Below are 27,806 nucleotides of genomic sequence, written 5' to 3' on the forward strand. Positions count from 1 at the left end.
TATAATTTCTGTTGGAGAGAAATCCCCATATGATGGCAATGACTTTGCATTGGTAAGGGAAAGAATACTTTCATGCCTTCATGGTTCTTGCGCTTTTTGTGTCTCACCAAAATCAAGACTCAGGTCATGTGCACGTTTATCAAGAAAACACCTTTTTTTTTTCCAGAAAATAAAAATGCCCTGGAAGACAAGTGTAATGCATTTGAGGCCTGTGAAAGCCACAAAAGAAGCAAAAGTCAAACAGCTGAAGGAGAAAGCACATAACCTGGAATAATTCTATGAACAAATAAAAGTGCCTACAAAAAAGTAAGATGGGGGCGCTTGGGTGGCTCAGTCGGTTGAACGTCCAAATTCGGCTCAGGTCATGATCTCACGGTCCATGAGTTCAAGCCCCATGTCGGGCTCTGTGTTGACAGTTCAGAGCCTGGAGCTTGCTTTGGATTCTATATCTTCTTCTGGCCCTACCCAACTCGCACTCTGTCTCTATCAAAAAATGAATAAATGTTAAAAAAAATTTTGGAAAAGATGTTCATGTGAGAACTGTCACAAGGACAGGATTGTATGGGAGAACATGGCAGCCAGTAGAGATAATTGTATTTCTTTTGGAACTGGGTCCAGAGTATTTTTGCCCAATGCATTCAGTAGAATTGGACCTTCCCTTCCTACCTTGCTTTCTGTAACGTAACCTGCATTTTCCTTTCTGTCCTAAGTGCTTGTCACACATTGTGTCATGTTTTTGGGGCAGAAGAGGGAAGGTACCATCATTAATAACTTTAATACCTGGATCCACTCTGGATCCACTTACACTGGATCCACTTACACTGTCCTATAGGTTTCAATTGCATCACACTGTTTTTTCACCCAGCAATTAGGTCATTTTTGTTCAGCACCAGAGATGGGTCAAAAATGTGTGGGGACGGGCGCCTGGGTGGCTCAGTCGGTTAAGCGTCCGACTTCAGCTCAGGTCACGATCTCACGGTGCATGAGTTTGAGTCCTGCATTGGGCTCTGGGCTTATGGCTCAGAGCCTGGAGCCTGCTTCCGATTCTGTGTCTCCCTCTCTCTCTGACCCTCCCCCGTTCATGCTCTGTCTCCCTCTGTCTCAAAAATAAATAAACTTAAGAAAAAAAAATTTTTTTTTAAATGTGTGGGGAAAAAAAATGAATTATCTTGCTCAAGAAACAATGGAAGTTGCTTTCTGGAAAGTGGGTAGGGGTACCAGCAGTACTGGATCCCTGCATCCATTCTGCCAGTGAGATTGTTCACTGCAGGCCCAATCCCTAAGAAAGTCAAGTTGTTTCATGTCCCCTGATTTTTTAAGTGTAACTCTTCTGAGTCTTGGCCAAAGCCCGCAGCTTCACTAGGGCTCATCTTTGCTGGCCACCCCTGAACTACACTTGTTTACTTCTAAGTCTGTGCCCATAAAGTTGTTCAGCTTCTTTGCCATTCAAATGTATGCCCCCCACATCAATGATGAGTCCTAGGGAGTTTGGGTCCAACTACCAGGCTGGCTTTGTCCTGGGCTTCCTTCTTCTCCATCTTGGTCTTGTGTGTCTTTGTGGGGTTGTCAGATACTTGGTGCATTCAGTCCCATGTTTCCTCCTTTGTACAGTATTTCCTTTTGTTCTCAGGAGGAGATGGGGGACTTTAGAGTCCCTCACTCGTGTTGGAAAGTGAAGTCTTCTCTTCCCTGGAGACTCACCTTTATGTTTGTCCTTCCCATAGCTGGGGTTAGGGCTTTCTCTGTCTCACTGGCATCTTGTTTTTGTTAACTTGTAAGCTCTTTCTGTGAGTGGGTACAGCACCCTGACCACCTCTCTATCTTCAGCCCCTTAAAACAGAGCCACTACATTACAACCACTCCAGCAAGCATTTGTCGAAGGACTGCCTGAGATGCCAGAAGGAAATGCATGTGCCTTTCTCTGTCTAGTGCTTTTGTGTCATTTTCTAAGAGATTTTCAATTTTGCATGTGATTCTTGAGTACATCAAGTGTCAAGTTGAAACCATCTCAATCAACACCACAAAGAAAATAGTCTGAGGGCAACACAGCAACCCAGCCTTGCCAAGCATTGCCTTTTGCTGCCTTCACTATCCATGGAATGACTCTTGTTAAAGTAGATTTGGCTCCATGAAGTTGAGAGTTTTCCACCTGAAATCTCTTTCCTGGAAGTAAACCCAGACTGTCTGACAGTTCATATCAGGTTGTATGTCAGGATTGATGTTGTTCTAAGAATGGCCTTTTGAAGGTGGAGGCAGGGGTTGCAGTCCTGAACACTAGCGATGTCTGGGAGTGAGCTGCAATCTTAGTGAAACCATATTCTGGAAGGTCGTCTTTCAGGTGATTGCCTGTGTCATGGTACAACTTTTGGACTGAGAATCAGGGCTCCCCATGGAGGTGTAAGACTAGTGATGATCCCTTGATTCATCCTAATGGGTACAGTTGGTCAGATATGGTTTTTCACTCACTGATGAAATGCGTCTTCACCATATCAAACAAAAGACCAACTCTGGGAAGGCACAAAGTACAATGTTATTTGATGACTTTATGATAAAGGAGAGGAAACAAGAGAACTAGAAAGACAGTTCCAATAGTAAAGATGCGGCAGCAGACAGAAGTTGAATTTTCTTGAACTTAAATGGGGTGTTCACTTCACTTCTCTGATTGGGTTGTCAGACTGTGCATTTATGGGAGAAGTTGGGGAAGGGATATTTGCATAGGCCTTCAAGAGTTCTGGGAGGTAAAAAAGGGGGAACTTCTGGACCTTGTTCCTGACTATGTATTTATCTTTCCCATCTTAGGAAGCTGAAAATGACACTGTGAACTGGCGGCAAAGAAGAATCAGCTGGCAGCTGCAGGTAAAATTTGAAAATAGCTACAGAAGGGGCGCCTGGGTGGCTCAGTCGTTTAAGCATCCAACTTCAGCTCAGGTCATAATTTCACAGTCCGGGAGTTCGAGCCCCGTGTCAGGCTCTGCGCTGACAGGTCAGAGCCTGGAGCCTGTTTCAGATTCTGTTACATCTCTCTCTGTCCCTCCCCCACTCATGCATGTGCTCACTCTTTCTGTCTCAAAAATAAACATTAGGGAAAAAAAAAAGAAAATAGCTACAGAAGAAATAAACAAGTACAAGTGAGTTCAGCTAGTAATTACCAACAGCTCATGAAACCGCTGTTCATTTTTTCGTTTTTAATCTTTTTGCAATGTTTAAAGTCAACATATGCATAGAGTATTAACAGATAAAAAAGGTCAGTTTTAGAAAGAATAAAACAATTAAGTTTCTAAACATTAGCAGATCTCAAGTAGTGGCCAGACTGTGTGGAAACTTTGTCCATGCTAACATTCCTCGGGGTGGTGTCAATTGTCATAATCTGTAGGAAAGCAGTGCGTCGTACAATGAATCATACCCATCAACATGTAGTGCCATTTCATGGCCCTTGTCTTTGCAACCCTGGGAAACATGGTGAGGATAAAAGTTATAGAAGAATAGATCTTTATGATAAAAGACACTTGTCACATGATGAGTTAGAGAAAGATTGAAAGTGGGAAGGAATTCTATGAACTCTGAACCCTACAGGCATGGGATAATGAGTAAGGAAAGGATGTAACAATAGCTTTGATCCTACTGTACATTGATAATCATGGGCAAAGTGTTTCATGTGTAAGAATAAATTGTATCCTGGGACAGATATGAGGTTGTTGGGAACGTGGGCAGCTTATTTAAAATCATACCCAATATTGGGCCTTATCTGACAAGAGCAATTGTAACTCACAGGCAACAAACTGAACAAACACGGGAACAGTAACCTAAGTTCTGCCTGACATACTGAACCCTTAGCACCTCACGCGGGTGAGTGTAGTGGCCCTTGGAATCCCTAACCACGGGCTTTTCATTGTTGGCTTTTTCAGCTTGCAGTTCATGAGAAGAATGCTCAGGACAACTAGTTAAGTGTTTTCTTGTTTCCTCCTCTTTCTTTGGTGCACAGTCTGGCACCACCTTCTGACTGAAAGTGGATGTGTTTTTTCTCCCCCAGATCAAGACTCAGATCAGGGACAGGGAGATGGCGGAGCAGGGCAGGGAGGTCGCTTACTTGAAATACAGGTGTGGTCATTTGACCTGTGTTTTTATGGGTGTTTCCAGGGATGACGCCTGCACTGTTTGTCTAGTAGACGACGTGGTGTTGCAACTCTTATAGAAGTCCATTATTTTTCTGTATCCAAGACTGGATGGGATGGAAGCAAAGAGGCTGCCTGAGGGATACACAAGGCAGAAACCAATCACTGCAAGAACCCTCCAAAGAGAGGTAAGAAGCACGTTGTGATATGCCCCAGTCTAATTTCTGCTGTGCAGCCTGTTCCTGTGTGTGATCATCGTGTGGTCTGGAAAGAGGCACAAGCACTAAGGACGGCAGGTGGTCTGAAGGGGTGACAGAAGGGTGTTCTCCTCTGGTGCCACAGACAGTGAGGCACTTGTCCCTGTGACTGGTGGAGCTCATGCCCCTCCTCTGACGGTGACCCTCCCACCTCCTCTAGCATCCCCCTGTCTGAAGAGCCTGGAAACTTTCTTCCCACCCGGATACAATGTGAAGACTTTAGTTTATTTGAGGAGAAGGTCATTTATTCACTAGTTTGAAAAGTCTTTCTTTTTGTTTGTTTTGGGAACTGTAGCCCTACATCCGTCCACTCAAGTTCCATAAAGCTTAGCTTAGTCCTCTGATGGTATCAGTGCAACTCTGCAGCTTCACTGCTAACTTCTGACAGTTTTCCTTTTCTCAATAGTGTCAAATTAGTCTTTCCTTACATAATAACTGCTGTGGAAGGCAGCTTGTAGATAAGCTGGGAGATTGAACAAATTGCCTGAAGAAATGCACCCTTGTTGAGGACTCATTGAGGATATACACCAAACCAGTGTTCTCAGTGTTATTCTTGAGACGCATAGACAGAATGCCAAGCAGGCGTCACACTGTCAGTGAGGAACCCAACGCTGGGCTTGAATTCACAAGCTGTGAGATCGTGACCTGAGCCAAAATTAAGAGTCGGATGCTGAATCCAAGCATCCTCAGACTAATTCCTGATCTGTAATGAAATCGTGATTTCCCATGATGTATACTGAGAAAACTGTTTTACTGGTGAATTCTAAATTGCTAGTTGCGCCTGACCTGTCCACAGTTATGTGATTAATTATGAAACAACGTGAACTAGGGCACCGTGAGGTCTTTATCAAGGTGAGGGGACGGTTCTCCCCCTTAACCTTGGGGGTCACCTGAGGCATTTGGGATACCCTCTGCCTCTGGTCAGGGACCTGACTGTAGGGAAAAGTTTAAGATATTTGAGGAATGAGTTAAGGGATTGTTTTCATTCCGCACAGTCCTCTAAAAGCAGAATAAACCTCTGTCCCTTCTAGGGTCTTTAGTAGATCGAGAAACTGCTGAAACCTCTGTGGGTTACAGCGGCTCTGACTGTACCAAGAATGCAGACAAGGACAAGGTAAATGCCAGGGCCATTCTCAGTTGTAAATCTTTTGGGAAACCCTCATCTTTATGTACAGCACGCTCTCCCTGCCTTGTCTCATTTTGTTTGTTGTGTGATATGTCTGTTTGTTCTTTCTTTTCCAAATGCACACTCATAACCCAGGAGCCCACAGGCTTCTCAATATTTAGTCTGTCAGCTTTCTGTGGTAAGTTTAGAAGCCAAAAGCGCTTAGAGACTGAGTACCTTAAGGTTTTTCCGTGAGTTTCAGGAAATAATGAGGAGGATGACTGCACACTCCAAACAGAGGTCTCCTGGCCTGGGTGACCCCTTCCAGACCTCACCTCTGTGGGAACAGTGTGGCTGCTGTGTCTTCCTTTCTTTATTCTGGCTAGGAGATGAACCTGTTAGAAACGACATCATGACTCCAACTTTCTATTATGTGCCCTGTGCCATTTAGAGTGGTCATAGAGAAAGCCAATGTCATCACTCATCACCTTTCCGTCTTTGTTGGTAAATGACTTGTCTGGAATCCTCCAGCTATGCCTTAGGTAAATACAATTTGCACACTGTGTCCTTCAATTGTGTTTCTATGAGCAGTTTCTGGAGAGCTGATATAGTCTCATGACACATACCAGTTTTATACCAAAGCACTTGCATGAAATCTGTTATGTGAATTTATCCCTCTTTTTTTCCATTGCACATAATTACTGTGTCCTGTAGTATGCTTAAAGTCAGAATTCCCTATGAATTAAGATGAACACATCTGAGCTTTGTAGACATTCACCACAAGTAACTCTCCTTCCCCTGCAAGATTCCAGGCATCCTCCACTCCCCAGAGGTCTCCGAGGCCTTTGACAACACTTCAAGAGGGAAGACTCCTTTGTCAGGGAGAGGAGCACAGGAGGCACAGTGGGGGTCCGGCTACAGAACGTTTTGCCAGGAGTGGCTGTGATTCCATGAGAATAGGAGTTTATTCCCAGTCATTTTTTTGTGTTCTTAATATAGCAAAAGCAGAGCATCTGGAGTCGCCGTAGAGGAGGGATGCAGGGTGAACCTGGACATCGATGGCTGCCTGTCTGGAGAATGCTACTTCATTAATCTGTAATTATTTCTGTTAACCCTCTAGGACAGGACCCTTGCCATTTTACTTCCGCAGACATGGGCAGTGATGTGTGGTGGCAGTAGGTTAACCTCTTGCATCTACTACCCCAAGCTGTAGGTGGTATCCAGTGGCAGGGACAGAGTTTTCAGGTACTGATGCTACACTCTTGGATCCTGGTGGCAGAGAAGGTGGCAAGTGCTGACACATTCTTCTCTGGGTTACAGCTGCTTTTGGTATTGGTTCTCTTGTCTGGCATATGGATGTAGCTGTCACTTCTGTTCTGCAGGGCAGTCTGGATCCTGGGGACCTCCTCCGTTAACTGGACGATTCTGCATGCCCTACCCTGGAGACGCCCCGCCCCCATGGACTATTAGGCATGTCCACCTCCTGAACCTTGGTGGCCCTGAGGCCACCCGGAACCCCTCCACCTGCAACCCTTGGTAAGATGATCTGAGCACTAGGAGTTGACTTGTAAAACACAGGCACCTTATTTTGTTGCTGTTAGGTCTTGGGCCAAGGTGCAGAGGCGGTACCACAGACCATTGTGATGCAAGGGGAATGTGTCTGCTGCCATTACCACATTCCTCAAGTTTCTCAGGATCTCATCTTTGTCATTTCCCCCTCACGGGTGGGTACAGGCGTCTATTGTGGAGAAGGAATGGGGCCGTATACAGAAAAGCAGACATAGCGCTTCAGCAGAAATTCCCTGTACACAGTCCACGTGCCGGGATCTGTGAGGCATGAGGCACAATGTAACGAATGTCCATCTAGTTGTGCCCCCAGCCATCCATAGTTGTTCGATGAGTGATGAATACATCTGAATCAGGGCTTTTAGGAGTCTTCATCAAGTTATAAGGGATGGTTCTTCAAGTTCTTCTTGGGGATCACTGGAGTCATGTGGGATACCCTGTGCATGTGATTTGGGATCTCTCTGGGACAAAGAGTTTAAGTTTGAAGTATCAGGGGAGGGTCTTTTGTTGTTTTTGATCTCCAATCTACTCAAATCAGAATAAACCTCCATCCCTTCTAGGGCTTTCTGCAGGTCCAGAAGTAGGTGTCACAACCAAGAGTGACATCGACACTGGCTCTGCCAAAACTGCCAAGAAGCACAAAGTAAATGCTGTGGCCATTTTCAGTTCTAAGTCTTTATGGACCGCCACATCTTTCTGAATGGGACACTCTCCTGCCATTGTCTCTGGTTTGTGTGAAGTATGGTATGTCTGCTGTTTTTGTTTTTTCCCCAAATGCAAAACCTTTACCCCCGAGTCTACGGGCTTCCCTGTTTTCCAGCTGGCATCTGTTTGTGGTAACTTGAGCAGCTAAGCGTGCCTAAAGGTGGGGACCATAGGGCTTTTCTAATGTGTTCCTGGAATAAATCAAGGAGGATTACACCACCCTCCACTTGGAAATCTCCTAATTTGGCTCATTCTCTGTGGATCTCCTCAATGTGGAATCATTGCTCTTCCTGTTTCTTCCACTCCTGTTTCCTTCTGTCGAGGGTTTTAACATGGTCAGAAAAATCTGTGGGTATCCTTACAATTTCAAAATGCGAACTGCCTTCACTCCAACTTATATTTTGGTATGTGTCCTTTAGAATGTAAATTTCATACCCATCAGCATTTTGGTAAGCATGCTGTCCAGAATCCCTTCAGGTGTGCCCTGGGCACACTCTGAACTATAAGAGGTGGCATATTTGCCATAGAAAACATGCACTGGAACTTAAGTTGTGAAGAGAAAAAATCCAAAATTACCTGTGTGGCAAGTCCCCACGGTGTCCTTCACTTGTGTTCACATGAGCACGTTCTCTCGTGTCCTGTGTCACAGGTACAGCTAAAACATGGAAACTTACACCAGACATCAAAGTGCATTTGTGTTAATTTTGTCTTTTAGAATTTCAGCTCATTTTTCCAGAGAACACAATTCCCCTGCAAAGTGTACTGCACTTAAGCTGAGAAGTACCTCTGAAGTAAAATAAATTAGTTGAACCCAACTAACATGTATAGGTTACCTGTTTCTCTAAGAGCCCACTTTCCCAGGTCCTCTGCAGGCCCTCAGGATCCCCATCTCCCCATGTGTCTCTGTGTCCATGGATAGCACTTCCAGAGAGGAGGAGACCCCATTGTCGGGACAGAAGTAATTTGGGCACAGGCAGGGGCTTAGAGGCAGAGCTCTGAGCCACGAGGGTATGATTCCATGTGTGGACACTGGCATTGTCATTCCTTCTCATTCTGTAGTTCTCCACAGACACAATAAACAGCCTCTGGGGTGGAGGGTGGAGTGTGATCCTGGACATAGTTGCTTTCCTATCTGGGATATGCTACTGTGTTAATTTAGTATTCAGCCTATAAATCTTCTAGGAAAAGGGCCCTTGCTGTTTCTACGTTTCCAGACACGTGGGGACACTAGTATTCCCCACCTCAAAGCTGTAAGTGGAACCCAAAGTATGGGTAGAGATTTTGGCACTGATGCTGCCCTCTTGGAACCTGGTGGTGGGGAAGCTAGTAGGATATGAGCACTGCTGCTTTGGGTTTCTGCTTTTTGCTGGTGTTGGTGCTCTGTTCTGTCCTATGAACATACCTCTCATTTCTTTTCCGCAGGCTATTTTGTATGCAAGAGTCCTGGTTCTTTCCCAGGATTGCCTTGCAGGCTGTACCCCATGGGCCACCTTTCACCACCATTCATGGGCTATAGGCCACATCCCCCTCCTCCACCTACTCTATTTGTTAAGATGACCTGAACTGGCTGAGTGGCTGGTAAAGTATATTCATCTTCTTCATGATTGACTTTGTGGCAATGATGTAGAGATGGTTGTGAGTCTTGGCAATCCAACTACAAACTGCCTGAGGACACTGTAGCATATCTCAAGTTTCTCAGGACATACATACAATGGGCAGTGTCATGTCCCTGTAATACAGTGAGCTATACGTTTCTCTTGTCAAATGAAAGAGGAGTTTTTACACAAAAGTAGACATATCAGCAGTACTGGTGGGTATGTTGGAGACACAATGTGTTGGGTTCTGTAATGAATGAAGTGCACCCCTAACTTTTAGAGCATCAGGTGTCCTGTGTGACAGAGGGACATTCATTAAATGATGCAGACCTTGTGATCACCAAAATGGAAACACCAGTGAGGATCCAGTGCAAAACGGGGAACCTTGAATCATACAGGAATAGAAGGGAAGTTGAGCACAGTAAGCAGAGTTTGAGGAGGTGCAGAGGGGATGGTGTTGGGGTCAGTGAGATGCAGTTGGAGGTCATTCCTGGCCACAGCCTGAGCAGGGAGTGTGAGGTCCATATGGAGCTGCTATGTGGGATCGCTCTCAGTGCACAATGCAGCGTTCATCTCCAAAATGTCAGTGTATTGCCAAAGTGCACGCAGGTAATCACCTAAAAGATTGTCTCCCTGGATTTTCCTGAAGGTTCTGGATATTGGGGGGGGGGGGGAAGAGCCCTGGAGATATGGGGAGTTTAACTTGGTCTTATGAAAATGCTGTATGCCCAAGTTCATATCCCTCAGTGGGACTAAACGTGGAGACAGGGTCTAGATCAGCTGAGTCATCCTACAATTCAGGGCTGGCCAGATGCCACCACTGCTGGACCCCTGTCATCACCCTGACTACAGCTTTGCATCTCCTCAAACTTCTCTCACAATATTATGACACTTTGCCTGTGTTCCTGCTGTCTCGGCCTTAATACCAGTTCTCAGTGGGACCTACACAGAGCCTCAGCTGTGTTATCTGTGAAAACAGGGGTAACATTTGTTGCTAAGAACAAGAGAAAAAGAAGACATTCAGTGCATAAAGCGTCTGCAAAATCTCTGGGAAGTGTCCCCTCACGCTTCTCACAGTTTCCATTAAGATATCTCCACACAATGATCCTCCAAAAAAGATGGTCACGGGAGTTCATTAAACTAAGACTGTTAACAACTCAGCCCAGGGAGTGGGAATCACTGTTTTAAAAAATAAGACAATGTCCCTTGTTTTTTTATTTGAATTCGGGCCCTGCCACACAATGAAAGAAAAGATAATTATGAGAATATATACATTCAGAGACCTAGATCTGAAGACAATCATTTTCTATTACACATCATCTCACAGATGCAGCCACACACTAAAGTGTTCATCTGAGGCCACAGCCACAGATAAACTACAGAAGACAGAATGCATGTAGGAAAACATAAGATCAGAGGGAAATAAACCAAAATCTCTTTGCCTTATAGGACAACTCTTTTGAAATTTGAAGAGGACCGTGCATGGTGACAGACTATGGTGATTATATATACATTTTAAGAAGGTGGCAGATCTACCTGAATGCTTTCTCTGCCCATCATATCCCCTCACTTTGTCCTTCCTACTATCCCCTAATCTACCTTTCATCATTTTGTCTCTGTGTCAACGTCTGCTTCTAGGGCCATCTACTCTCGCTCCCCATTGAGTGCACACAGTGGGGTTCCTGTACACACAGGTAACAAAGTGCCAGAAATGGTGGTGATGATGGAGGATAGAAGCAAGATCACCCTTTCTGCAGGGGAGCCTGAGGGAGTTTTCCGGGGTGATGGGAACTTCCTATATCTAGATTGATGGGGTGCTTATGCTCAATTATTTTGGAAATATTCCCTGACTCCGTGGTGCCTTGGGGTCAGACAGGTATCTGTCCTTAGGAAATGGCTGAGTTCTAATGGTGGAGAAGGATGAGGGACCAGCAGTGACTGTAGAGAGGAGTGAGGGTCAGACCCTAACCCAGGATGCCAGGTCTCCACAGACAGCACCACATGTAGGAGGACTCTGAGGAGCAGAGATTTCTTGATCAGACCCATGGACTACATAATCATCCTGCAGTTTCCTCACTGAGCGATGGCCAGAGCAGAAGGACAGCAGCTGGAGGACACCCTGATCATCGCTGGAGTGGAGCAGTGGGCCTGGGGGATTGAGTCAGGGAAAGGGACAGGCAGAAGGTAGTGACAGGCAGTTTGAGAGACAAATGGAAGAGAAGGGACCCTTCTCTGCTGACTTCACCTACATTTCTGTGTGACCAAAACGAGACCCTTGTCTCCCAGGGAAGGGAAGAGGGCTGGCAAAACACCGAGTGACATACTCAGCTCAAGTGTCCACGGTATCTGCCTTGCTCTTGAGTACCTAACACAGGAAGCACGTGCTTTCTGTCATGATTGGAACTGCAGCTCTTACCATTTAGTGAAAATCAATCCAATTATGCATCCCTCAGCATTAAAGTACTCCAACAAAATTAAGTGAACAGACTGAAAGATACAACGCAGGATAAAATCCAAAGGTAGACTGACTGCAATACTTACAGGAATACAGTCTATCCAAAAAGGAGGTAGGTACCCTAGTGCAGGCATTCAGACACCTGGGCAATATCTGAAAACGTAAAAAAAAAAAAAAGTCCTTACTCCAAAAGCAACATTAGCTCTAGACACAAAGGGATCATGATTAAGGTTTAGAGAGCAACCATATGACTTCATGGTGCTGTATCCAAGTCTCATCAAATTATACCCTTTAATTTGAGGCTCTTTGTTATATGTAAATTATACCTCATTAAAAAGAGTTTCAAAGCACAAAATACTAGAAGCAAATGTGGGAACGTTCCTTTCAAATCCTGAAGTGCATGGGTGAGATGAGTCTGTCTGCCCATGTCTCAAAAATCCAAAATAATAAGACATTTAAAAAATTAATAATAGAGTAAGCAGACCCTGAGCTCACCATGTCCCATGTTTTCAACTACATAACTTCCACATCCAAGTCCATGAACCAGAGAGGGATCCAAGACTGGCACAACAAACTCCACACCTAAATAGAAGCTGCATCAGAAGGGTTAGGAAGGTCACAAAGTTGGAGGCTGGCTGCCTGCAGAAGGAGCAGAGAAAGTGAGCCCTCACACCAGGGAGCTTACACAGGGAAGACTAATCTCCATAACATTGGGCATTAAAACCCAGGGGGCCTGAATTCCCTTGAGTTTAGATCCTGGCACTTTGGAGGTCACCTGACCCAGCACTGGGTGATCCAGGAGGATGAGTGATAGCCAGGTCCCTGCCTGTGTAGAGAGACAACATAAACATGGCATTTTCACACAATGCTTCGGCCACAGGAGACACATGTATTCATGCTGATTCTTGACTCAGCTGGCCTGCCTGGGTCCCACTGACACCACTGAGAGCAAGCACAGCCCACAACAGGCACGTAATCTGTGCAGACCCCTGCACTGAAAGGAAAAGTAACCCAGACACAACAGCAGGGGGTGAGCAATACCCATACGATATCCTCCTGAAGGTCCAGGGCCTATAAATGGAGACATGCACTGCTGAGGACTCCAGGACCTCTTTTTCATAATGGCATTAATTTCAAGATCAGAAGGCACAGCTGACTTTCTTAACACAGAGAAATAGAGCCAGAGAGACAAACAAAATGGACACACAGAGATGTCTATCTACAATGAAAGACCTAGTCAAAGCCACAGCCAGAGATCTAAGCCAAAGAGATATAAGTAACATACCTGATACAGAATTCAAAGTAATGATCATAAGGATACTCATTGGAGTTGTGAAATGAGTAGAAGAGTGAGACCCCTGACAGAGATAAGATATAACACAGTAAGACACTGAGGACACAATAAAGGAGAAACATGCTTGCTGGAATGAACAGAGGGATGGAAGCAGCAGCCGAACAAACTAGTGACCTCGAAGACTGAGTGATGGAAATTAATCACACTGAACCAAAGAGAGAGAACAGAATTCTGCAACGTGAGATGAGACTAAGGAAACTCAGTAACTACAGGAAAGACAATAGTATTCATATCGTAGGAGTCCAGAAGGAAGAGAAAATGGGGAAGAAAATGTATTTGAGGAAACAATAGCTGAAAATTTCCCTAATTGGGGGAGGGACACAAACATCCACATCCAGGAGACTAGAGAACTCCCATCAAAATCAGGCCAACACACAAGCCTATTGTAAGCAAACTTACAAATTAGGGTGAGAATAAAGAAAAACTCGTAAAAGCAGCAAAACAGTCCTTAACTTAGAAGGTAAGACCCATAAGGCTAGCTACATATTTCTGAACAGAAACTTGAGAAGCCAGAAGTGAGTGACATCACATATTCAAAGTGCTGAATGGAAAAATCAGCAGCCAAGAATATTCAACAAGGCTATCATTCAAGATAAAGGAGACACAGACTTCCCCAAACAAAAACTAAAGGAGTTTGTACCACTAAACCAGTCTTGCAAGACATATTAAGAGGGATTCTTTGGGTGGAAATGAGAGACCAACAGTGACAGTATAGAGGTAGAAGACACAATTCAAGTAAAAAATGAACATTTCTGGAAAAAAATCAGTTAAAGTACTCAGAGAAATGGATTTGAAATATAATAACATCAGGGGAAGAAAAAAAAAAAGAGGTTAGAGTGGGAGAGAGCCAAAGCATAAGAGACTCTTAAAAACTGAGAACAAACTGAGGGTTGATGGGGGGTGGGAGGGACCGGAGGGTGGGTGATGGGTATGGAGGAGGGCACATTTTGGGATGAGCACTGGGTGTTGTATGGAAACCAATTTGACAATAAATTTCATATATTGAAAAAAAAAATGAAATATAATATCTACCAAAAACCTAGGGAGAAGAAAGTAATGGGTTCAAAGGTAAATGACTATCAACTTAATACAAACTGCTAAATGCAGAAGAGGTTATATAAACACCTAACATTAGCCATATCCTAAAACCAGTCATAAATATGCTAAGAATAGAGATAAAAAAATCAAAATATATCACTAAAGAAAATAAGCAATACATGAAAGAAAGGCAAGAAAGGATTAGAGAAAATCATTAGAAACCACAACAAAACAGGCAATAAAATGGCAATACATATAGACATGTCAATCAATTTTGAAGGGAAATGGAGTGAATGTTCCAATCTAGAGAGGTAGGGTCTAAGAATGGTTGAAAAAACAAAACGGATTCAGATGCCTACAAGTGACCCACTTTACACCTCAAGAATGATAGGATAGAGAAACATCACACAAATGAATGTCAAAAGAAAGCTGGGGTAGCAATACTTGTATCAGAAAAAATACACTCAAAAAAGTACATAACGAGACAGAGGAGGACAGTATATAACAGTAAATGGTACAATCCAAAAAGAAGATATAACAACTGTAAATATATCCCACAATTAAGTGGGATTTATTCCCAAGCTACAAAGGTGGTTCAATATTCGCAAATCAATCAATGTGATACAATACATCAACAGGAGAAAGGATAAGAACCAGATGATCAGGGAATCTGGGTGGCTCATCCTTTAACAGTCTGAAATCAGCTCGGGTCATGACTTCATGATTCCTGAGTTCATGTCCCGCATCAGACTCTGTGCTGAAAGCTCAGATTCAAGAGCCTCCTTCGAATTCTATGTCTCCCTCTCTCTCTGCCCCTCCCCTGCTCACGCTCTGTCTCTCTCAAAATTAATAAATGTTAAAAGAAGCATACAGTCATTTCAATACATGCAGAAAGGAACATTTGACAAAGTACAACATCCGTTCATGCATGTAACCCCCTAAAGTAGGTTTACAGGAAACATACATTAACGTCATAAAGGTTATCTATGAAAACCCTGCAGTTATAATCAACCTTAATGGGGAAAATCTTAGAGCTTTTCCTGTAAGGTCAGGAAGAAGACAAGGATGTTTACTCATACCACTTTTAGTAAACAAATTACTGGAAGTCCTAGCCACAGCCAGCAGACAAACGAAACGAAACTATTTGCAGATTACATGACACTATATATAGAAAACCCTAAAGAGTCCACCCAATAACTGCTAGAACAGATAAATGAATTCAGCAATGTCACAGGATACAAAATCATTGTACAGAAATCTGTTGCATTTGTAGACAATACAAAAGCAGTAGAAAGAGACATTAAGAAAACAGTCCCATTTACAGTCATACACCAAAAATAAGTTATCTATGAATAAATCTAACCAAAGTGGTGAGCGACCTATACTCAGAAAAGTATAAAACAGTGATGAAAGAAATTCAAGATGACACAAAGAAATGGAAGGACATTCCATACTCATGGATCAGAAGTACAAATATAGTGAAAATGTCTATACTTCCCAAAGCAATTGACAGAATTCATGGAATTTCCATCAAATTACCGACAGCAGTTTTCACAGAACGACAACAGTCCTAAAATTTGTATGGAACCAAAAAAGACCCCAATCTACAGAGTAAACAATCTTTATGTGAAGTGATAATTATGGATGGCACCATGACTCTGGATCTTCTGCTCCAAAACACAATAACTCTGGCTTAAGCATTTGAACAAACGTTAGACATATCCCAACCAAGGATCATTCTACAAAATACATTCTACAAACGTACCCTCAAAACTTTGCACCTTATGAAAAATCTAAAAATTGTCATGGCCAAGTGGAGCCTAGGGAGACAGGATGACTGTAATGTGGCAGCTGGGATGAGTCTGGGCTAGGAGAGGTTAAAACCGAAGCAATCTGAATACAAATATAAACTTTACTTCATACTACCATATCTCTTTGATACATTGATTGTGATCATGTACCAACCATTATGACATCAATAGTGAGAAAACAGTCTGATGTATGTGGATACTCAGTATTATGTTCCCAATTTTTTTTGGTAACTAGAAACCCATCATGAAAGAATAGATTATTAGTAATCATGGTTTTTCTACACATAAGAGTATATAACTAGTTCCAGTATTAGTTACTAGTGATGGCCATGTACCTATTCTTGTTCTTACTATTGTTTAATTTAAATAATAGCATTCATGGTACAGAAAACTGAATGCATGATAAACACTTCACAGAAACATCTACTTTACATATTTTAAGATAATAACGTATGTATATACCACTCTATTATGTGGTATGTAAATTAAGTGTTTTTCTGATCTTGAATGAGCATGTCATTGAATGGCTTTCCATAAAGGTGGTTATGCTAGATAATGAATGATTCTCAGATTTTACAGGATGTACATCACATCATGCCTGAACATTGTCAAAAATAAAAACATACACGCGGACAGATGAAGCATTGTGACTGGCTCACTTATTGTAAACAACCCTTGCTTTAATATTTTCACGTATATTTTTAGCAGGAATACAAGAGAATCAAATATTTCCAAAACAAAGAGATATTCAAAGACTGGAAGAACGATAGGGAGTTCAAAGGGTTTCAGAAGGATAAGATGTGACCATGAAGGGGGAGTCACAGGCAAGCAGCTTTCTCTGGTCCACACTGACATGTTTGCATGAGGATATGTGACTTGCCAAAGGGTAAGTCCCAGAAGTACAAGAGGGAAAGACAACGCTTTAGGGCGGGGTGACTTGGAAAGGGTGCTTCTGTGCCTAAGTGATGGGTCAGCAACCTGGCTGGGGGTCACTGCGTCAAAGACTTCAAAAGGCCAGCAGTAACCTAGACTCACAAAGATCTTAGCAACATAGATCAAAGTAACTTAGAGCCACAAAGATCTTAGAGCCACAGAGTTGATCTTCAACTATGATTAGGAGATGGTCACAGTTTCATAGGATATGATCTTTGGGCCGGCAGTAGATGGCTAAAATATTATTTAGGGCTATACATTTAATGAAAAAATGTATGTGTAAAAATTTGGGTTTGGAATGTTAAGAAAAATCACAGGCCCATCATGGAGTTACTTACGTTAAGGCCCACATGTTACTACACCTAGTTTCATTCCTGCAGGAATGTAACCTTTAACCAGTCAGCAAAGAATTTCCTAGTCAGTGCTGGAAATTTAACTGATAGATCCCTGCCATTCCCCTCAGAGAGGCAGTCTTGCCTAAATAAGGTATTCCATGCCACTATTTTTTTTTTAAGTTTATTCAAGTTAGAGACAGCACATGCAAAGGAGGGGCAAGACAACAGGGAAAGAGAGAATCCTAAAACCAAGAGGTCATGATTTGAGCCAGTATCAAATGTCAGAAACCTTAACCAAGCCATCTAGGCACCCTGAGAATGTGTATTTTCAAAGGTTAGCATGCTTGGCTGGGATACAGCCATGAGGGCACCGGCCTACTCCTGAAGAGAAGGCAGCCAACAATTTGCAGGCAGATGGCATTGAAACAGTGATCTGTACAACTCCTGGTGCACACACTGGGGAGATTATACACTCATCGTGGAGAGCATCCCTGAGAAGCAGTGTTCACAATGAGGGGACAAAGAGCTAGGACAGAGGAGCTGTGTGGCGCCATTTCCCTGCTCTGCACACCACCCCCCACCCAGCAAAAAACACAGAGCCATCTGCTGGAACCAAGGCAATCCCCACACTGGGTGCCTAAGCTGCTTACACCAACCCCAACTTCCTGTGTTCTGGCGAGACTGGCCTTCAAGGTCATTCAATCTTGCCTCAGTCCCAATTGAGCTGGCCCATTCCCCAGAAGACCAGTGGAAGCCCATGACCATAACACCTCTCTTGACCAGACAGTTATGCTTCACTTCTAGTCACAATCATTTCAAGTCTCATTTAACAAGCAGATCGGAGCAGACCTAGATAAGTCTCACCACATTCTGGCCAAGGACCATACATTGCTCATACAACTGGCTTGAAGGATAGTGCAGCCAGAACACAAAACAGTGCATGCAACACACACCACAGACACTCCATGATGTGCCAGGCCCTGGACACTAGATGATCTCCTCTTCATAAAGCCATTCATCCCAGAGGCAGGTAACATAATGAGCTTTGGTAACAGAGAAGGCAAATACTCAACCAAAATGCCAAGACAAGAGGAATGCATCCCAAATGAAAGAACAAGATAAGGTCATGGCCAGAGAAATGGAAGGAACACTTCCAAACTCATTCTATGAGGCTGGCATGGCCTTGAGTCCAAACTGGACAAAGACCCCAGAAAGGAAAACTACAGACCAATTTCCCTGATGAACCTGGATGCAAAAATTCTCAACAAAAGTAGCAAACCGGATCCAACAATACATAAAAAGGATTATTCAGGACAATGAGGTGGATTTTATTCCTGGGATGCACAATAGATTCAATATCTGCAAACCAACTGATATGATACATCACATTGATAAAAGAAAGGGTAACAACCACATGATCCTCTCCATAGATGCAGAATAAACGTTTGACAAAATGCAGCAGCATCCTTTCGTGGTGAAAAAAAAAAAAAACACCTCATGAAAGGAGGGATAGAAGTATCATGCCTCAACATGAGACTATCCAGATATGAAAGTCCCACAGCTCATATCATCTTCAATGGTGAAAAACTGAGAGCTTTCCCCCTAAGGTCAGGAACACGACAGGGATGTCCACTCTCAGCACTGTTATTCACCATACTGTTGGAAGTCCTAGCTTCAGCAATCAGACCTCAAAAAGAATACAAGGTGTCCAAGTTGGCAAGGAGGAATCAATCTTTCCCTGCTCACAGACACGATACTCTCCGTGGAAAATCCAAACGACTTCACCAAAAAACTTCTAGGATTGATACAGGAATTCAGGAAAGTATCAGAATATGAAATCAATATGCAGAAGTTGATTGCATTTCTATATACCAGTAATGAATCAAAAGAGAAATCAAGGAATTGATGTCATTTACAACTGCACTGAAAACCATAAAATACCCAGGGATAAACCCAACCAAAGAGGGAAAAGATCAGTACGGTTAAAACAATAAAGGGTCTCCTGGGTTGGTCAGTCGGTTAAGTGCTGTCTTCGGTTCTGGGCATGATCCTGCATTTGTGGGATTGAGTCCCTTTATGGGCTATGTGCTGACAGCTCAGAGTCTGGAGCCTGCCTCAGAGTCTGTGTCTCCCTCTCTCTCTGCCCCTCCCCTGCTCATGCACTCTCACTTGCTCACTCACTCTCTCAAATACAAATAAACATTAAAAAATTAAAAGAACAAACCATACAACGTCTATAAAAGAAGTTGAAGAAGACACAAAGAAATGAAAAAAAAAATCCCATGCACATGGATTAGAAGAACAAATATTGTTAAAATGTCAATACTACCCAAAGCAATCGACAAATTCAATGCAATTCCTATCAAAATAACACCAGCATTTTAAACGGAGCTAGAGACAACAATCCTAAAATTGTATGGAACCAGAAAAAATCCCAAAGAGCCAAAGTAATGTTGAAAAAGAAAAACAAAGATGGAGACATTACAATTCTGGACTTTATGGTGTATTAGAAAGCCGCAATCATCAAGACAGTATGGTACAGGCACAAGAACAGACACATAGATCAAAGGACCCAGAAATGGAGCCTCAAACATATGCCTGAAAAATCTTTCACAAAGCAGGAAAGAATATCCAAAGGAAAAAGAAGAGTCTCTTCAGCAAATGGTACTGGGAAAACTGGACAGTGAGAAGTATGAACCTGGACTATGTTCTTAAACTTCTCTCTCTCTCTCTCTCTCTCTCTCTCTCTCTCTCTCTCTCTCACACACACACACACACACACACACACACACACACCTCAAAATGGATGAAAGATCTAAATGTAAGACATGAAACCATCAAAATCCTAGAGGAGAAAACAGGCAACCTACCTCTTTGATCCTGACCGCAACAACTTCTTGCTTGTCATTTCTCCAGAAGCAAGGGCAATAAAACCAAAATAAACTATTGGGACTTCAAGATAAAAAGCTTCTGCACAGCAGAGGACACAATCAGGAAAACTAAAAGGCAACTTAATGGAATGGGAGAAGATATTTGCAGGTGACATATCAGATAAAGGGTTAGTATCCAAAATCTATCAAGAACTTATCACACTCAACACCCAAAAACCAAATAATCCAGAGAATAAATGGGCAAAAGACATGAAGAGACACTTTAACAAACAGGACATCCATATTGGTCACACGTGAAAAGATGCTCAACCTCATTCCTCATAAGTGAAATACACATCAAAACCACAATGAGATATCCCCTCACGTCTATCAGAATGGCTAAAATTAACATCTCAGGAAACGACAGATGTTGGCAAGGATGCAAAGGGAAAGCTTTTGCAATGCTGGTGGGAATGCAAAATGGTGTAGCCACTCTGGAAAATAGTATGGAGATTCATTACAAAAACCAAAAATAGAACTGCACTAGGACCCAGCAATTGCACTACTAGGTATTTATACAAAGGATACACTAATGCTGACTCGAAGTGGCACACGGACTCCAATGTTTATAGCAGCATTATCAACAATAGCTACATTATGCAAAGAGGCCAAATGACCATTGACAGATGAATGGATAACGAAGATGTATATTCATACAATGGAATATTACACGGCGATCAAAAGGAGTGAAATCTTGCTATTTTCAACAACGTGGAGTGAACTGGACTTTATTATGATAAGCAAAATATGTCAGAGAAAGACACACATCATATTAAATTCCACAGATGAGAGAATTCATAACACTGAAGAACGTAGTGAAAGGAAAGCAAAAATAAGATACAAACATAGATGGAGTCAAACAATAAGACACCGTTAAATAGAGGGAAGAAGCTCAGGGTTCCTGGAGGGTTACTGAATAGGGGTATGGGCTAAATGGGTGATGGGCATTAGAGACAGCACTTGGGATGAGTACTGGATATATTTTGTAGTTGACGGATCACTAAATTCTAATCCTGAAACTGTATTCCACTATAAGGTAACTAACTTGGGCTTAAATTTTAAAAAAGAAGAAATATTAAAAATAAGTAAAGAAATATACTACCAGTCAAAAGAAAAGAATATTTAAATTGGGCTATTTTAGTGGAAATGAAAGACCAAAATTATTACAGACAGGAAAGGATCAGAGAAAACATCAAGATACAATGGTAAAACAACTAGTAGGGCACTAAATATATACCTATCAATAATTACTCTAATGTAAATCGACTAAATGCTCCAATCAAAAGACATTGGATAGGGGGTCAGAATGGACAAAAAAATAAATAAATAAAAGAAACAAAAAAAACAAGGCCTATCTAGGTGCTGCCTGCAAAGCCTTATTTGGACTTAAGTCACCTGCAGATTTAAATTGAGGGAATGAAAAAACATTTATCATGCCAATAATATCGAAAGAAACCCAGTACCAATACTTATATCGGGCAAAAAAACTTTAAAATCGAGACTGTAGTTTGGTACCCTTTAGGTCAATACCTAGTAGTAAAATTGCATGCACCCAGTATTTATAGCAGCTTTATCAACAGTAGCTAAATTATGGAGAAAGCCCAAGTATCCATCAAGTGATGAAGGTATAAAGAAGTTGTGGGGTCTGTGTATGTGTGTGTCTGTGTATTCATGTATACGCATGTGTGTGTGTGTGTATTCATATATACATACATACATATGTATATACAATCAAATATGTCTCAGCTTCAAAAAGAATGAAATCCTGCCATTTGCAATGATGTGGATGGATCTAGAATGTGTTATGCTAAGTGAAATATGTCAATCAGAGAAAGACAAATATATGATTTCACTCATGTGGAATTGAAGAAACAAAACAGATGAAAACATGGGAAGGGGGCAGGAAAAGAGAAGAGTGGTAACAAACCACATGTGTCTCTTAATGATAGAGAAAAAAATGTGAAGGTTATGGAAGGAGATGGGTCAGCTCTGGGCTAGATGGGGGACCTGTATTAAGAAGAGCACTTGTTGTGATGAGCACTGGGTGTTGTATGTAAGGCATGAATCACTGAATTCTACTCACGAATCCGAGAATGCACTGTATGTCAACTAAGACTTAAATTTAAAAAATAAATAAAGCTGTAACAAGAGATGAAGACGAACACTATCTCACACTAAAGGGGACAACCAAAGAAGATCCAATGATTGTAAATTTTGATGCCCCCAACATGCAACCACCAAGTATATAAAACATTTAACAACAACCATAAAAGAACTCATTTATAATAATATGACGATAGTAGAGGACTTTAACACATAACTCACATCGATGGACAGAACCTGTAAACAGAAAATCAACAAGGAAACAATGGCTTTGAATGATACACTGGACCAGATGGGTTTACCAGATATATTCAGAACACTCCAAACTAAAATGACAGAGTACACATTCTTTTCAAGTGCACATGGGGCATTCTCCATAATTGATCACATTCTAGGTCACAAATCAGGCCTCAACAGGTACCCAAAGACAGAGATCAGACCAAGCATTTTTTTCTGACCACAAAGCTAAGAAACTTGAAGTTAACCACACACGTGCGTGCGTGCGCCACACACACACACACACAAAAGGGGAAAGCCCACAAATAAAGGGAGGTTAAATAACATGCTACCAAATGAATGGGTCAAACAGGAAATCAATGAGAAAATACACTGAAACTAATGAAAATGAAAATACACTGGTAAAATATTTGGAATGCGGCAGAAGCAGTCTATAATGGAAGTATATAGCAGTACAAGCCTACCATAAAGAGCAAGAAAAATCCCAAACAATCCTAACTTATACTAAAGGAATGAGAAGAACAGCCAAAGGAAGGAAATAATAGAGATTAAGGCAGAAATAAGGAATATAGAAACCAAAAAGACACTAGACCAAATCAATGAAACCAGGGGATGGTTCCTTGAAAACAGTAATCAACATGAAAACCTCCTAGGCAGAGTTTTCACAAAGAAGAAGGAAAGGACTCAAATAAATAAAATCACAAATAACACAGGAGAAATAACAGTCAATACCACAAAAATACAGTTAGAAGATAATATTATGAAAATCTATATGCAAAAAATTGGACACTCTGAGAAAAATGGAACAATTCCTAGAAACACACAAACTACCAAAACTAAAATGGGAAGATACATAAAATCTGAAAACAGAAAGAAATCAAATCAATAATAAAAAAATCACCCCCCAACACGAGATCAGGGCCAGATGGCTTCACTAATGAATTCTACCATCCATTTAAGGAAGAGATAATATGTATTCTTCTCGAATTATTACAAAAAATAAAAAAAAGAAGGAAAACTTACAAATTCATCTTATGAGGCCATCATTACCCTGATACCAAAACCAGTTAGGGGCGCCTGGGTGGCGCAGTCGGTTAAGCGTCCGACTTCAGCCAGGTCATGATCTCGCGGTCCGTGAGTTCAAGCGCCGCGTCAGGCTCTGGGCTGATGGCTCAGAGCCTGGAGCCTGTTTCCGATTCTGTGTCTCCCTCTCTCTCTGCCCCTCCCCTGTTCATGCTCTGTCTCTCTCTGTCCCAAAAATAAATAAACGTTGAAAAAAAAATTTTTTTAATTAAAAAAATAAAACAGTTAAAGCCTCCACTAAAAATGAAAACTGCCGGGGCTCCTGTGTGGCTCGGTGGGTTTAGTGTCCAAATCTTAATTTTGGATTAGGACATTATCTTGCAGCGCATGGGTTCGAGTCCCACATTGGACCCTGTGCTGACAGTGTGGGGCATGGCCAGGATTCTCCCTCTCCCTGTCTCTCTGCCCCTCCCTCACTTTTATGTACTCTATGTCTCTAAGTAAATAAATATTTTAAATATGTTAAAAAATTTTTAAATAAAACTGCAGACCAATACCCCGATGAGTATGTATGCATAAATTCACATCAAAATACCTTAAAATTAAAGTCAATAATACATTAACAGAATCATTTACCATAATCAAGTGGGATATATTCCCGGGCTGCAAGGGTGGTTCCACATTCACAGATCAATCAACATGATACACCACAGTAATAGAAGAAAGTATAAGAACAATATGATGCTTTCAAGACATGCAGGAAAACGATTTGATAAAATGTCACATCCATTTATGATAAAACCCCCTAGCAAGTATATTGGGACTCAACCTACCTGCATATAATAAAGGTCATCTATGAAAAAACCACAGCTCATCTCATCCTCAATGGGAAAAATGGAAAGTTTTCCCTCCAAGGTCAGGGACAAGACAGGGATGATCACTCTCACCACTGTTATTCCACATAGTACTGGAAGTTATACCCACAGCAATCAGACAACAAAAAGAAATAAGAGGCATCCAAATTGGCAAGGAAGAAATAGAACTTTCGCTATTTGGAATTGACATGATGCTCTCCACAGAAAACCTGAAAGACTCCCCCAAAAATTGTTAGAATTGATATATGAATTCAACAAATCAAAATATACAGAAATCAATGTACATAAATCTATTGCATTTCTGTAGACAAATAATGAATTAACAGAAAGAGAAAGTAAGGGATCAATCCCATTGACAGGTGCACCAAATACCCCAAGATACCTGGAACAAACCTAACCAAAGAGGTAAAAGATCTGTACTCTAAAGGCTATGAAACACTGACGAAAGAAATGGAAGAGGACACAAAGAAAAGGAAATACATTTCATGTTCACGGATAGGAAGAACAAAATACTGTTAAAATGTCTACACTCCTCAAAACAATCTACACATGTAATGAAATCCCTATCACACAAACAAAACATTTGTCACAGAACAAGAAAAAATAATCCCAAAATATGTATGGAATGACAAATACCCCAAACAGTCAAAAGAAATTGAAGACCAAAACTAAAGCTGAAGACATCACGCTTCTAGACTTTAGGTTATATTACAAAGCTGTACTGAACAGAACAGTATGGTACTGGCAACCAACAACAACAACAAAAACACAGATGCAGAGACCAATACAATGGAAACCCAGACATGAACTCATATATATATGGTCAATTAATTCTCAACAAAGCAGGAAAGGATATCCAATGGGGAAAAAAAGATACTCTTGGGACACATGTGTGGCTCCAAAGCATGTGATTGTGGATTCAGCTCAGATCATGATCTCAGGGCAGTGCAGAGCATGCGTGGGATTCTCTATCTCCATTTCTCTCTGTCCCTCTTCTGCATGTTCTCTCTCTCTCTCTCAAAAATAAATACATAAACTTAAAAAAAGTCTCAACATGTAGTTTTGGAAAAACTAGACAGCAACCTGCAAAACAAAACAAAAACACAAACGGACCACTTTCTTACAACATACACAAAAATAAATCCAACATGAATAAAGAACTATGTGTGAAACCTGAAACCATAAAAATCCCAGAGGATACCTAACACAGGCAGTATCTTACTTGACATTGGCTGTACAAACATCTTCGCAGATATATCTCCTGAGGTAAGGGAAACACAAGCAAAAATATGGGACTTCATAAAAATAAAAAGCTTCTGTCACAAAGGAAATAATCAACAAAACTAAAATACCTACAGAATATTTGTAAATTACATCTGATAAAGAGTTACTGTCCAAAATATATAAAGTTATACAGCACCCAAAAAATGAGAAATCCAATTAAAAATGGGCAGATGACATGAATGGACATTTTCCCAAGGAGACATAAACATAGCCAAGAGACACATGAAAAGATGCTCAGCATTACTCATCTTCAGGGAAATACAATTCAAAAGTACAATGAGGTAACACGTCACATCCGTGAGAATGACTAAAATCAATGAATGATGAAACAGCAGGTGTTCGCAAGGATGTGGGGAAAGAGAAACCCTCTTGCATTGTGGGAAGGAATGCAAACTGGTGCAGCCACTCTGGAAAACATCATGGAGATTCGTCAAAAAAAAATGGAAATAGAACTATGTTATGATCCAGCAATTTCACTACGAGGTATTTACAGAAAGAATACAAAAATAATTCTTCAAAGGGATACATGCACCATGAGTTTACAGCAGCATTTTCTACAACAGCCAAATTACAGAAACTGCCCAAGCATCCATCAACTGATGACTAAACTGAGATGTAGTATATGGAATGTAATATTATTTAGCCGTAAAAACATGAAATCTTGTCATTTTCCACGAGGTGGATGGAGCGAGAGAATGTTATGCTGGGTGAAATAAGCCTGTCAGAGAAACACAAATAGCAGATGATTTCACTAACATATGGAAATGAAACAAAACAAAGGGGGGGGGGAGGAGAGAGTGACAAACAGACTCTTAACTAGAAAACAAACTGAGGGCTTCCACAGTGAGGTGGGGGAATGGGTGAAACAGCTGCTGGGGATTAAGAAGTGCACCTGGGATGAGCACCGGGTGACGCGTGGAAGTGTTGCTCTATATTGTACACCTGAAACTAATATTACACTGTATGTTTACTAAGTGCAATTTAAAGTAAAAGATAACAAAGGTTAAGACACCTACCTACCAGGTTTTCTGCAGTTTTAAATCTCTTCATTAGGTTGGAAAAATAACCATAAATTTTTTTAAAAAGCATGTATGATGTGGGGGACAGTTTGTGCCCTTACCTCGGTCTCTGGTTCCAGCAGGACTCGGAAAGTGGGTCCCAGCTCATTCTTCTAGAAGGTCTTGAGACGAACATTTCGTGTATTCAAGTCCTAATGGAATGCAGCTCCTGTTCTTCTGAATTTCTATCAGGGCTTCTTCCCGGAAACAAGCCTGAATCTGGAACAAACCATTGACTGCATCGATGAGGTGATGTCGTGGGACCCTGCAATGTCTTGTGCAAATACTGTCCGGGAAGGGGAGGAAGGAAACACGGGAACAGCCCAGAAAATGCAAGGGCCTGTGCAGCTCAGCAACCAGCTTGCCCAGGGAAGCCACCCAGCACCCACTCCTCAGCACTCAGTACAATAAGACAAAATCTCTCTGGCGACGCAGGAGATGCCAAGTTGCTGCAAAGCTCCCAAAGTCTCCCCTGGGGCGGGCGGCAGAACCCGCTGGAAACACAGCTCTGCTCTCTGTCCTCAGACAGCGGTAGAGGCCCTGTGTCCTCTGGGAGCAACAGAAGCCCTTGCTGCTCTGAAGTGCCCTGGGTCAGAAAAGCCGATGGTGCGCCCTCTGCTGGCCATCACTGCCTAGGCAGAGGAGCCCGCCCCTCCAGGTCTGTGGTGCTTGAGCTCTCTCTGCTGGCCACCATGGGAATTCCTGCAATGTTGAAGGCCCTGGCCGCTCAGCTGAGGGACTGAAGGTGCTCTGGGCAACTCCGCCTGTTCTCCACAATGGGAAGGGTCTTAGTGACAGGGCCTGGGACACAAAGAAATCTTTTCCTTCTCCTTTTTTTTTTTTTTTGAGTGAAGAATGAAACCGAATTTATTAACATAATGACATCATTTGTAATGTTTTAAGCAATGTCCACAGAAAAATAGACCGCCAATTTACACATGCTGAGCAAGTAATTCTGTTTACCACCAGAGTATTTAGGTTAGATAAAGAATTGACACCTTTGAGAGAGAGATAACTGCTTCCAGCTATG

At 41.9% G+C, this 27,806-nt stretch overlaps 2 long non-coding RNA genes across 3 annotated transcripts; one reads left to right on the plus strand and one right to left on the minus strand.

Moving 5' to 3' along the window:
- Nucleotides 1-3,809, plus strand: LOC122468145. Its single transcript, XR_006293138.1, has 3 exons — nucleotides 1-306; nucleotides 2,800-2,856; nucleotides 3,772-3,809. It is a non-coding gene; the product is annotated as an uncharacterized LOC122468145 (long non-coding RNA).
- On the minus strand, nucleotides 3,134-27,598 carry LOC122468144. Of its 2 annotated transcripts, none has more exons than XR_006293136.1 (5): nucleotides 26,839-27,598; nucleotides 11,882-11,948; nucleotides 8,322-8,414; nucleotides 7,057-7,301; nucleotides 3,134-5,869 (listed from the first exon to the last, which is right to left on the minus strand). It is a non-coding gene; the product is annotated as an uncharacterized LOC122468144 (long non-coding RNA). The 2 variants fall into 2 exon arrangements; XR_006293137.1 differs by lacking the exon at nucleotides 3,134-5,869 and adding an exon at nucleotides 6,812-6,913.
- Nucleotides 27,599-27,806: the final 208 nt, after the last annotated feature.

The sequence above is a fragment of the Prionailurus bengalensis genome, chromosome B3 (assembly GCF_016509475.1).
Source record: "Prionailurus bengalensis isolate Pbe53 chromosome B3, Fcat_Pben_1.1_paternal_pri, whole genome shotgun sequence".
Lineage (NCBI taxonomy): Eukaryota > Metazoa > Chordata > Mammalia > Carnivora > Felidae > Prionailurus > Prionailurus bengalensis.